The sequence below is a fragment of the Sinohyriopsis cumingii genome, chromosome 16 (genome assembly GCF_028554795.1).
Source record: "Sinohyriopsis cumingii isolate HCF-2022 chromosome 16, ASM2855479v2, whole genome shotgun sequence".
Classification (NCBI taxonomy): domain Eukaryota; kingdom Metazoa; phylum Mollusca; class Bivalvia; order Unionida; family Unionidae; genus Sinohyriopsis; species Sinohyriopsis cumingii.
In genome coordinates, this window is record NC_142976.1 from 35,810,930 (window position 1) to 35,824,703 (window position 13,774).

At 41.8% G+C, this 13,774-nt stretch overlaps 1 protein-coding gene across 3 annotated transcripts in view; it reads right to left on the reverse strand.

Annotated features, from left to right (window-relative positions):
- The window catches only part of LOC149780205 (glutamine synthetase-like), an 89,429-nt gene that overhangs the window by 21,243 nt on the left and 54,412 nt on the right, over window positions 1-13,774 (reverse strand). The window contains exon 1 of one of the 3 annotated variants that reach the window (XM_089936962.1): window positions 2,391-2,521. The exons of the other annotated variants lie outside the window; for them this stretch is intronic. The gene's annotated coding sequence lies outside the window, so the exon portion shown is untranslated. Of the gene's footprint in view, window positions 1-2,390; window positions 2,522-13,774 lie in introns of those variants that run through there. 3 annotated transcript variants of the gene reach the window in all.

Below are 13,774 nucleotides of genomic sequence, written 5' to 3' on the forward strand. Positions count from 1 at the left end.
ACGTGTATGATCTATGATGAATGATATGGAGGAATATTACATGCATGATCTGTTTTCATTTTCTGCGGCTACATTAAGTCAGACAACCGAGGTAGCTTAACTGGTTGAATAGACTCATACTCCAGGAGTCGTGGATTCGATACCTACCCAGGCCAGTCCATGTCAGCAGCCTCCGTGTGCCCGTACGTAGGGCCCTTATCTCCCATTACCTCGGCCAGACATAGCAATAAAGAGCCGTTAAAACCAATCATCGCACCTTGTACTTAGACAATCTTTTTATTTTATAAATTGAAAAATATAATTCAAAAGGAAAACATGATTACGCACACAAATTAATGTCTGAACATTTGCATAGGTATTAAGGTAGTATTACTGTATACAGCCATCTTCGACAAGCAATATCTCTGTATAAAACTATTTATTTGATATAAAATATCTCTTCTCCTAGATTCTCTTTATGACATTTAGAATTAAATATGTATAAAAGGCACCAAGGACAAACATAGGACACAACTGTCTTTTTCTTTTTCCTCAATAAATTTCACATAAAACTATTTTGCAATGATTAATCATTCCGGACTTCATCTTGCATATATTAATATTTCATAATTGTCAGCACCAGTTTTTATATTACGTGACCAGGTGTACAAATTAACATAAACATGTGACTTGTTACATCAATTAACATTAGCTACGTAAAGGTATGCATGTGATTTATCTTTTATTTTTGCTTCAATCCATTCTTTCCATTTTATTAATTTTATTTTTTCCCCCTCCACAAGCTGAAATCATAACATGAAATTACCCCTACCCACCCCATTCCATAAGAGATGATACAACATTTCAGATATTATTGGTTTTTTCTTAAATGTACTCTCAACATTATGTTCTATATCTTGACGATGAAACGGGATTTAAATGCCCTCTCAAAGGACAACCCGAAGCAGCTGAATTGAGTTGTTGCGGGTGAATATCGAACCCGTTTTCTTCACCAAATGAGCCACCGCTCTCCAATGACAGCGGTCGACTTATATCCAATAATGACTTTAGATTATTAAAAAATAAAATAAATTAATTTTAGTAAATACATCAAGAGTAATTAAAAATACAAGGACAGGAAAAGAAAGGAATAATGAAATTAAGGGGCAAAAAAGAAATAGAATTATAATATCTATATTATTATTATTATTATTATTATTATTATTAATGGTAGTATCAGCAGCAGTAGTAGTAGTAGTTACACACGCAACTGTATGACAGCCGTCCAATTTTGCAAAAGCAAACAACCACATTACGACTATGCAAGTAAAATGCAAATGTTTAGACAAAAATTGGTTGGATGTGTCGTGTCATATTGTGAGTTTCGTATTTTAAATCAGCGTATTGCAATTTAATTCGGTCTCCTTTCGTAACAGATGATTTTCATATTTCTGTATCTGGTACCGAAGAAAATTTCTAGCTAGAAGCTCCAAGTACAAGTACCGTATATACTCGTCTGTGAATTCGGACCCAACGGCAAACTGCATAGGTCCAGCTTTTAGGACGCTTATGATGGGTCTATGCAGTTTGCTACAGCTAAAAAGTAGAACAAACAACATTGGCCCTAATCTACCTGCGTGTTATGCGATGGCATATCAAAGTCTATATTCTCTGCACTTAGACCTGACAATAAGCGAGTCTATACGTCATGTTTTGTCTCTTTTCACGTGCGCGCTTGAATAACAATTTTTTTATGATGGCATATATTATCTATCAGTTTACCTGTACTAATAATGTATTAGTAATTGCAAGGATTTAAAAACTAACAGGTAAAATCAGATTTATGTAACGCATAATGATCAAAGGTAGATGAAATGAAGAAAATATTTTCCTCTAAATTAAAGTATATTCTGGGACGTTTATGACCTTGCAAAAAGCGCATGGCTACCTTTAACACATATACATATTTTATGTATCTTTCAGGTAGGTCCAAGACAGATGACGATCGATAAGTTAACTATTTACATATTTCTACTGAATTTTGACACAGAAACTTTAATAGAAACTTACTAAATTTTCAGCACATCATAAAAAGTTGGGTTCTTTATGTTATTTACACAATTATGACGTGAATTATTTCGAAGTTCGTGTGTTAAAAAGATATGACCAGTTTACTAGGTAATCGAATTACATATTCCAGTCTCAGAAAAGCTAAACAAATATTAAAAGAGAAAAAAATATATGTACTCTTTTTAACTCTGTACGCTCAACCGAAATGATTAATGTACAAGCAAAAGGATTTATTTTAAATCGTCCATACACACACTAACCACCGTGTACTGTTTTCTTTTTTTTAAAGTGCGTGTAAATCAAAGTACGGTTCAAAGTCTCTGTAGCTAGACGTAATTTACCTGTCAAAAATGTGGTATATGCTTCATTCTTCACAAACGAGAAATATGATGCATAAAAACTTTAAAGCTGACTGTTAGCTGTCACACGGCCCAAACTGGCATACCAAGATCATTGGCCGGTAACTAGTAAAACCTATCTCCCAAATGATAAGTCATTGACGTCATTCACACAATAGTGACGTCATCCCATAACGGCTATTAGTATATGCTAATTTGTTTCCGTTCACTTTACATTAAAAAGTTCTGCAAATCCGAATTAAATGAGCCATGTCATGGGTTCTCAAGTTTGATTATAAATTTCGAAACTGTAATATAATTTAGACTATATTCCAAATGCAATTACATCTTCCTTACTGCAGTCAGATGAAATAAATATTAAATTCCATTGCGTCTTTTTTTTTTTATAAAAATTGCAATTGAAAGGCTTTATGTTTTTCCCACATTATGATTTAGAAGAGTCAATGACAGAACAGAAACACACTTGCAGATGTCAATACGTTTCTCCCTCTCTGCTTCAGTCCGATGTATTTCATGTAGAATTGGCACAGATAAATCCAATCCATAATCACGAAATTTCGTAGAATCGGCAAAAATATCAAAATCTATTCATTCCAGATCAAATGGTAAAGTTGTTGTAATGCGCATTCAGTCTCAATATGATTTAAAAATTTCAATTTTAACTCGACACGCCATTTTCTTTCGAAAGTTATGTCTAGCGCGCGATTAAGTTCAAATTTATCGGGGCGGAGTTATGTGAGCATTAATAATATTGTTGTTGTGTAATGATAAATCTGCGCTTGTGTATTTAGTTTTGAATACGGCATATATTCAGTTACTTTGATTCTTGTATTGTATTTTTGTTTATATAATTAAGCCTTCGGCAGAATAAGAAAATGAGCATAAGTAGTATGGGGGACGATTCAGCGACAATGGGAATTAGCATTAAAAACACCCCTGGGACTGTTTAGCGACTATGTAAATTTAACATTAACCACCCTGGGACTGTTTAGCGACTATGTAAATTTAACATGGACGAAAAATCTTGGGAATGTTTAGCGACAAGGGAAATTAACATGGAAAATAGATTTTGGGACTGTTGAGCGACAAGGGGAATTGAACATGGGAATATGGGACTGTATAGCGTCAAAGGAATTTAAACAGGGTGGGACTATATAGCGTCAAGGGAAATTTAACATGGGATTTTTTTTTAAAAAAATAAATAAATAAATAAAAAAAGTGGGTTGGCAATTGAAAGTCAATCTCTTTTCGAGACCTATAAGTGGCCCTGAAAAGGGCCTTTGGATTTATGTTGATATGCCCTTAACATAAAGGGCATCTGCGGCATCTTCTTGTCCTCAAGCTGCGTCTTACTCGAGGGCCATAAATCAGTGTCCTCTTGAGGCAACCTTGTCTCTCCACGTACACTCTTTGTATCCACAGACTGGTGTCTGACTTGTGGACAACTGTCCACTTGAATCGGACATACATTAGCATGTCCGTCCTAAACATCACTGAAGAAACAAGGGTGGATGATTCGACTGTGGTCCACATCTTGTGGCGCCGAGAACAGGTGAACCAATGCAGTGAACTGCGCTTATTTATAGGGGTAGGAACGATTGAAATGGATTGAGTTCATTGACCAATCCAAAAACGCGTTACAAAATTCAGTCAGTCCGCATCCAATCCGAAGAGAACAGTCTGTGACGTCACGTGGTCTATATAGATTTGCTAGCGCCTGTGTGTAGTCAGTCTATGCGACAGTGATTCAACATGACGGAAACTCAGAAAACGATCCACTGGGGTGCACCAGCAGTGGAGACCGCCCAAGGGAACCCGGACTTACTTTCAGAAGAGGTAAATTGGGATTTTGTGGATTTTCTTACCTCGCAAGAATTTGTTCCGGAACCTTCGTCACCTTCATTACCGCAATTGGAGAATTTTAGACAGAGACAGAAAGAAGAATTGGAGAAATTTATACAACGACAAAAGGAAGCGGAACAAGCTTTTCTCCTACAGCAACAGGAGCAAGAAGAAGAGGTAAGAAAAAACAAGAAGAAGAAGAAGTAGCAGCAAAGAAACAAGAGGGTGAAAATCAAACGGTCACGGTACTGTTGGACATTTGAGCGGAGTTAAGAAGTCTGAAACAAATGTATCAGACTTCTTTATCACGACCGAAGAGAATACGACCTTCCCGAGCTAAACATGCCAACCCTGTGACTAAGCCTACCGTACCACCCTTAATGATTTCAACCAAATCATCATCATCAGAAGTAGGCCTCGGCCGTGGCAAAGGCTTAAGGCAGTTAAAGTTGATTGCTTAAACTCACCCCTACACCAAAAACCAAAGCCCCTTTTCAGGGCCACCCAATTCTCTCGAAAAGAGATACACTTTCAATTGCCAACAACTCAAGATCAACAACAAAAAAACCCATTATACCCCTATAGTACGTGTATATGAGTGCGTGAGTGTACGTTCTTATTTAAAATCAAAACTCAAAGACACTTACCTTTTTATAGCTAATTTATTCTTTTATCCATAGTTACAATCCAATTCACAATTCACAACAGAGCACTTGAAAAAGTACATTCACTTCTTCTGTCTCACTGTTTAGTCTCTCTGTTTTTTAAATTTCTTCACCGTCACAGTCTTTTCCTCCTCACTTTCTTCCCTTCTTCTTTTCTTCTCCTGTTTCTTTTTCTTCACCTGTCTGCTATCTTCCTCCTCTTCTTCCTCTGAAGAAGAATCCCTCTCTTCTGAAGAAGAATCCCTCTTTTCTTCTGACTCCTCTTGTTTCTTTTTTGGGCAATCTGGAGACCAATGTCCTTTTTCTTGACAATAATAACAGGTATCTTGACTTTTGTCTCTTTTAACCCCTGTTTTTTTTCTTCTTTGACGGTCTGGACACTCTGAAGACCAATGCCCTTTCTTCTGACAGATATAGCAAGTATCTATACTTTTATCTCGAAAAGAAGGAGAGTAGTCCGTCGGCTGGTCTGAAGAAAATTTTCTAATGACCCCTCGCAACGCTCTGATGAAACGTTCCATCTGGGTAGTCTCTTCCATCGTTGTGCTCGGTTAGAGAGTGAAATAAATAGTGAAAGGACAAGACACACACCCTTTTATATACGCTGGTCTGCTAGGACTATAAATTAGTCCATGGTGTTTAAACTTGAGTCATTTGACGTTTTTCACTCAAGATGAAACGATGCTATTCATTCGAGAAGAAAGAAGAAGAAAGTAAGAGGCAGAAACGTGATCTATCGCCTCGTACCAGGGCTGAAGTCTTGGCACAAATTCATGCCAGTGATTTTGAAGAGGACATGAGTGAACCAGAATCCAAACCCTCTAAACAAAGTTCACTACCCTTAGTCAACCCTGAAAAGTACTATTCCATTCGAGAGACGGAAAAGCGCTCCTCTAGAAAATTTAGAACCACGGCTTACAAATACACGGTGAAGTTTAAAGATTTCAAGGCCGAAGTACCGTTAGAGAAAGCAGAAGGGTTCATCACTGGGGTGTAGGATTGTTTGCTCACCGCACTCAAGCGACAATGTCAACCCAAAGAAGACGATCGCTTGAGACTTTCCATACAACACGACGGTTTGAAATCCCCTGTTTGGATCGAATTTAGCAGACCCGCAGAACTAACTGCTTCCAAAGTCATGGACAAGATTCAACACGTGCAACAATCTAATGACCAGTTTGACATCACCGATGGAAAAGCCACACTGGACATGACCCACGTCTCTCCTCCTCAAGGGACCGGACAACGCAATAAGGTGTTACTGGTGAACAACCTTCGCAGCACCAAAAAGAGTCTCGTCCAAATTCACAATTCTCAAGACCAGATGTGTTTAGCCCGAGCCATCGTGGTGGGACGAACCTATGCCAACAAGAACGACACGGTAGAATGGAAAAGAACCTGGAAAACTATTCAACGATCCGACCGAGCCAAACAACGAAATGAAGCAGAACTCCTGTTGCAACAAGCTGACCTATCCAAAGACACACCCTGCGGCATTCCTGAAATGCAAAAATTGCAAGATGTCCTAGCTCCACGCTACACCTTGAAAGTGCACCCTCAAGAAATGCGTGGGCCGCTGTTGTTTCGAGGCCAAGACTTTAAGGATGGAAAATACATTCACCTTTATCATCACGATGAACATTTCGATACCATTACCAGTATCACTGCATTCCTAGGATACGGTTATTACTGTGAGAAATGTGACCATGGTTATAATAATCGAGAGCAACACAAACATTGTGGATTGAAATGCTCAGGATGTTTGGCCTCTCCACCCTGTCTGAGCGAAGGACAAGAAAGAGTACATTGTCCTGCTTGTCTGCGCACGTTTGTCTGCCCTGCCTGTTACCAACAACATCTGAAGACGCAAGGTTCACAGCAGAAATGTGCTTGTCAACTCCTGAGATTGTGCCCTACCTGTGGACAAGAGCTACGTGCCAATAATTTCAAGGCACACGTATGTCAAGGAAAGAAAAAGTGTCACATTTGTCATCACATCGTGGACTTGGAACACCAATGCTACGTGCAAAAATACCACCCCCACCAGAGAAAGAGAACGGTCACAAGAAGAAAGGCAATTTCGTCTTTTTGATTTCGAATGCATGCAAGAGACCGGCATTCACATTCCTAATTTCTGCGTGGCTCATCGAGCGTGCGAGAAGTGCATTCAAGAACCTATCTTCAGTCATTGCCCTCACTGCAGCAAGATTCCTGGAGGACGTGAAAAAATCTTTCGAGGGCCGAACACGCTAGCTGATTTCGCCCGATGGGTCTTAGACCCCATCGACAAGACGTGGAGCCAAGAGGACATCGAACGTTACGGAGATTGTCATTGTCATGCCACGGTGATGGCTCACAATTTCTCCGGATACGATGGACAGTTTCTTTTGAGATACTATACGGAACAAGGCACCGAGCGTCCTAAAGTGACTTTGAACGGAGCCAAAATCATTTTCATGCAAGTGGGACAAGTACAGTTTAAAGATTCGATGAGTTACTTGGCCATGCCTTTGAGTCGAATGCCTAAAACGTTTGGAATGACAGAAATGGCTAAAGGATATTTTCCACACTTTTTCAATACGGAAGCCAATCAACATGCCGTTCTACCCCATTTGCCTGAGGCTCACTATTACGACCCCGACAACATGCGTACCGAACAACGAGAAACTTTTTACGCTTGGTACCAGGCTCACGCCTCGGACCCTTTCGACTTTCAGGAAGAAATGCTAAAGTATTGTCGTTCCGACGTGGACATTTTACGGCGTTGCTGCGGAAAATTTCGAGAACTGTTCATGGAACACGGAGGGGTCGATCCTTTGAAAGAAGCTTGCACCATTGCCAAAGCGTGTTCCTTAGTGTACCGGCAACGATTCATGCCTGAAAACACCGTGGCTGTCATCAGTCCTCAAACGACCCACTATGTCAAACGTCAATACTCGGTCAAAGCCCTACGCTGGTTACATTACTTGTGCGACAAGGAAGACAAATGGATTCAGCATGCCCGCAACGGAGGAGGCGAAAAGACCATCGGAACGCATTCGGTCGATGGCTAGGACTTAGAAAACCCCAAGATCGAGAACGAGTTTAACGGTTGCTTATTTCACGGATGTCCCGTCTGTTACCCTGATCGTGACACTAAAAATCAGTTTTTACAACGAACCATGGAAGACTTGTACCAGGCCACTTGTCAGCGACGCCTAAAGTTAGAACAGGAAGGATACCAAGTAGTGGAAATATGGGAACACGAATACGATCACCGTTTGAAAACCGATCCCGAGTTTAAACGCCTCGTGGAAAGTTACCAGTTCATGGACCCCCTGAACCCGAGGTATAGTTTGTACGGAGGAAGAACCAATGGCACCTGTTTGCTGTACCAAGCCGACGAAGAGAAAGGAGAAGAAATCAAATACTTGGACGTGTGTTCGCTGTATCCCTACGTGTGCAAATATTGTCGCTTTCCTGTAGGGCACCCACAATTGTTGACGGAACACATCGACCTGAAAAACATTCGACAATACGAAGGTCTGATGAAGTGTAAAGTTTTGCCTCCCACGGACTTGTACCATCCTGTGTTACCTCACCATTGCCAAGGCAAACTGATGTTTCCTATGTGTCGTACTTGTGCCGAAACGTGCAACCAAGATCAGCCTTGTCAGCACACCCAGGAAGAACGGGCCTTGACGGGAACCTGGGTCAGCGTAGAATTGTTCAAAGCTCTGGACATGGGATACCAACTGTTAGAAGTGTACGAAATTTGTCACTTTCCCAAGACACAACAATACCACAAGGGTGACCCACGCAGAAAGGCATTTTCGCCGACTACGTGGATGCCTTTTTGAAACTGAAGCAAGAAGCTAGCGGCTATCCTTCCTGGTGTCACACTCCCGAAGACCAAATAAAATTCAAAGAGAAATACTATGAACAAGAAGGCATCTCTTTAGACCACATCGAGAAAAACGAAAGCAGGCGATCGTTTGCCAAAGTGATGTTAAATTGCTTGTGGGGTAAAATGGCACAACGACCGTGTTTACCCAAGACGGAGTATTTGACAGAACCTTCCCGCTACTTCCAGATGATTCACGACAAAACCAAATACATGAAACACGTGGACGTCGTTCGAGAGGATTTGATCTTGGTCAATTACGAAGAAGATCTGGACTTTGTACAAGACGACCCTTTTGGAAATGTCATCATTGCGGCTTACGTGACAGCTCATGCTCGCTTAAAATTGTACGAAGCTTTAGAACTGTTAGGGGAACGCGTCTTGCACTTTGACACGGACAGTTGCATTTACATCCATCACCCGAGTCAACAGCACTCTGACATCGAAGGAGACAGTTTAGGAGCCTGGACAGACGAGCATCCCGACGACAAGATTCTAAGTTTCGCTAGTGGTGGTCCTAAAAATTACGGTTACGAATACCGGGACAAACAAGGAGAAGTGCACACGCAGTGCAAAGTGAAAGGATTGACTCTGAATTATCGTACCAGTCGAGTGGTCAACTTTGGGGTACTGAAAGAAGCCTTGCAATCGGGAGAGGATGGAAACTTTAAAGTGACCACCTATCAACCGAACAAGATTGTACGTTTACCCACTCACCACATCGTCAGTCGACCCTTGGAAAAAGTCTATCAAATCGTGTACCAGAAGCGAGTGCGACTTCCCAATCATTTCACCTTACCGTATGGACACGTCGGTATTGGTCTGTATATAAAAAGGAACCCTAGGCAAGATCGATAGTTCATTGTGACTACCAGGACCGAGCGAACAAGATGAATACTTTCAGAGAAACACAAAACAAGTTTAGAAAGGCACAATTCAAGTGTGGGACTTCTGAAGTGGAATGCGATTGTGAGCCTTGCGATGGGAACGATGCTGTACGTTGTGACCTTAGCTATGCCGTAAAGCATCGTGGGAACTTTGTTCTCACTACCCCTATCATGGAAAGTGATGCTGTGCGTGTCAAACCTGAGGGATGCGAAAGCGATGCCTCTCGTCCTCTTGGACACTTTAATGGGTTTCGTTTTAAAGGGGAATGTTCACCTTCACGTCTACCCCCCTACGGATGTCATCCAGCTCTGAGCAAACTCCTGCCCATGTCACTCAACCCTCATCGAAACGAACCTGTGAAAGACGATTATTCGTTCCTGTGCGTTTCTCGGAATACTGCGACTTTGAAAATCGTCTTCAATCGTTCAAAGGAAAATGGCCTAAGTATCTGAGAGGACCGACCCCCGAAGAATTAGCCAGAGCCGGATTGTTCTACTTGGGCGAAGGAGATAAAGTAAAGTGCTTCAGTTCGGTGTGTCACTTCATTACTGGGAACCGCAAGATTCGGCCTACGTAGAACATGCTCGATGGTCACCGAATTGTCATTACTTACCCTTAGTGGGACCGAGACATTAAAGTAACTTACTATGTCGTTGACGAAGAAGAAACCAGTTTGGCTAGGAGTCAAATGTTGGACATCACCGAGACCAGTATTTAAACTTCATTTCAAAAACGATATTGAATCATTACCTAAAGAACTGCAAGAGAAGATTTACAAAGAGGTTTGGCAGGGACTTGCCAGAGTGAAATTTCAATGGGTGACTGTAGAACTTTTGTGCAGAGAAATTCACAAGAGGAAAGTGAAAAAAGTCAACCAGTGTGTTAGATTTCTTTGGGTCAAGTGTGCATTCTTCCTATTATATCGCTTTAGACCGTTTACATCAAAAGAGTTCAGTGACATTATTGGACGTTACCCTGAATGGCAGTGGTCAGAAATTACTCACTTTGTGGATTAATTTTGCTCTAGGAGAAGATTGTGAATTGTACGGACTGGCCTATTCATGGACACTTTACAAGAGAACATTCGTGCTTTGCCTGTGGAGTTGAGAGAACGGATTTACCGAGAGCTGGTCAAAATACAAGTGAAACGTAAAGAACAGTTGCATCCGTTACGTCACCAGATCTTTAACCACTGGTACCTGAATGGTATAAGAGGACTGATTCGTCAGTAATTCTTTCAGGGGTCAGACCTTGTTGAACACTTTCAGTTAGTGAATGATCTAAACGTTCGTAATTTTGGTTACTTCGAGATTCACCTACTGCAACGTATTGAAGAAGACGAGTTAAAGGATTACCAACATATTTTACGTGGAATCTGCTTAGCGGAAGACGAAACATCTAGACAAACTCTGACGTTTCGGTTACAGTATGCAAGATTTAGATTCCCTACTGGAGAACGAAGATGTCTAGTTAGAAATTATCTTTATTGCTTCCGAAACAAAGAGACTATAAAATCAGGCTGCCATGCCACGGATTATGTCACATGTTATTGAACAGATTCCGTGGAAGGAACTCAGTGACCATATTCAAACCGTGGATCATTACCATCGATTATTACAAGAACTGTATCCATTCAATTTGTTTTCTAGGATTTCGTTTACCAGCCGATTCTTTGTGGACTCTTTACGATCAGTACTTACCACACCCCCATGGCCCTAAATGGTCACGAAAGACTCCTTTTGCTCAAAGCCTTACGTTTTCATCTGGATACTTCTCGACCTTTACGGGAAAAAAAGATTCGTCAACTTTTAGCTACCCAAGACGTGTATGACGATGTGTGTGTAGCTTGTGACTTACACCCCCATTGGACAGATGTCCGTGCCTGGAAAGAATGGGATTTTGAGGCTTGGACCCAAGAAGTGGCCCAGTATGCACGAGAGTTGTTCAAGGAAAAAAGTTACTTTTTAACCTGTGTTAGTGACGGTGCCAGAAGAACCCGTCACCCAGGACAGGACTGTCGTGGACAGGCCTGAAAGACACTTTCGGGAGGACACTTGTGTGACCTTACCCCCTATAGAACTGGCCAGAACTTTACCCAAAACATGTTGTACAGACACTTGTGTTTATTCCACGTTCATCGTTATCATGTGCCTTTTATCCTTGTACTTAAGCCTTTGGCTTTTATGTATTTTTGTCTTTCGTATTCATGTTTAAAACATTCAATAAACGTGTCCTCAAAAAAAGTATATAAACTCTTGTCTTGTTTGTTTTCGTGTCACAAGTGACATTCCTAACACTATGGCTACCTCTGCTGCCTCTGCTCCTCTTCCTCCACTGTCAAAGTCATCGACAAACACTTAGATCGTGCCAGTTGGGAGGCTTTGTATCATCGCCATCCCTTTAACATGCTCATTGCTGGACCTAGCGGTTCAGGCAAAACCGAATTTGTCAAACGTTTGATCGAACATAAACATCATTTGATCGATCGACCACCTCAGCGGATCGTGTGGTGTTACAAAGAGTGGCAATCGGCGTACAGCCTCTTGCGAGAAAGTCAAGGCGATTCCATCGTGTTTGTGGAAGGCATTCCTAAAGAAGGCGACGGTATCGTCTCTGACTCCCGTCAAACCCATTTGATCATTTTTGACGACATGTTAGGAGAAGACGAAGAAGAAATTAAACTGTGGTTCACGCGCAAAGGGCATCACCGTAATGCCAGTGTCGTTTACATCACCCAAAATTTCTTTTCAACAAAGTAAAGCCCATCGCACCATCAGTCTCAATGCGCATTACGTGATCTTGTTTAAAAGCCCTCGAGATAAATCGCAAGTGCAAGTCTTAGCCAAACGGTTAGGAACGCCATGGCTGACTCAGGCGTACGACAATGCCACTCAAACTCCACACGCCTATTTACTCGTCGATTTCAAACCTACGACCCCGATGATTTGCGATTTCGTACCCACTTGTTTCACCACTGGTGCCAAGACGGAGGGCCTGTCCTGTACACGTCTCCGTCGTCGACTTAATTTCATTCCACAAAAAAATCTATAAAATCCTCAGACCCTTTTCCTCTGTCTCACACAACGTCAACATGACGTCCCTTCAGTCGCATCTTCCCGTCAAATTGATTCGTGCCTTGTATGGCATCAGTCGAGAAAAAATCCACAAATACGAGCTCGTGTCTTAGAAGCTAGTCTCAAAGAAGCCTTACGATGGTTCACGGTGACGGCACGTCAATTACTCCAAGGGATCATTCAGATTCCTCATCAAACCAAACACTTTTTTGATAGAAACAAAGTCGCTTTGACCCAACTGGCCGATCTCCGCATCGACACTCAAACCAAAAAACAAATCATTTTGAAACCTGGAGGGATCGGTACTCTAGGAGGGGTCATCATTCGCTCTCTCTTAAGATGGGATCCTAATGCCCCCAAACTTCTCCCCAAGAAAAAAGTCAAGCGAAGCTCCAAGAAGATGAAAAAGACCAGGTCCCCAAGGAGAATTTCTCCAGTGGCGGGACCCTCCTCTTACCAGACACCACCCCGGAAAAAGAAAAGAAGCCCCCAGAAAAAGAAACAGAGAAAAAGTCCCCAGAAAAAGAAAAGTCCACAAAATAAAACTAGTCGCAAGAGAGACACTTCGGCCAGGACGCAACCTTACACTCGCAAACCAGGACCTGCCACGACGGTGACTGCGTCTCTGGCAGCCTCACGTTCATCCACTTCTCCGTTGATGACACCAAGAACTGAAGAGTACTTGGAGACGTTGATCAACCAAGAACTTCTCCGTTGATGACCCCAAGAAGAACTTCCCCAGTGGCAGGACCCTCCAATTTAGTGGCAGTGGCTGCTGCTCACAAAGTACCTTCTCCCAAAATCAAAGTCCAAGAAAGATCGGGCATGTTACAAAGTTTACTGGATTTGTCCAAGCAAGAACTGGCTCGATTTAGTCCGTTGCGAACCCCTCCACGACGTGTCATGCCTGTCCTCAAACTGATACGACGTAAAGACAACCAGTGGCGACGCGTTCCAGTATTAAAAAGGCCTGTGACCAAGTCGGGGTATCAGTGTTTTTGGTGCTCCTGAAGA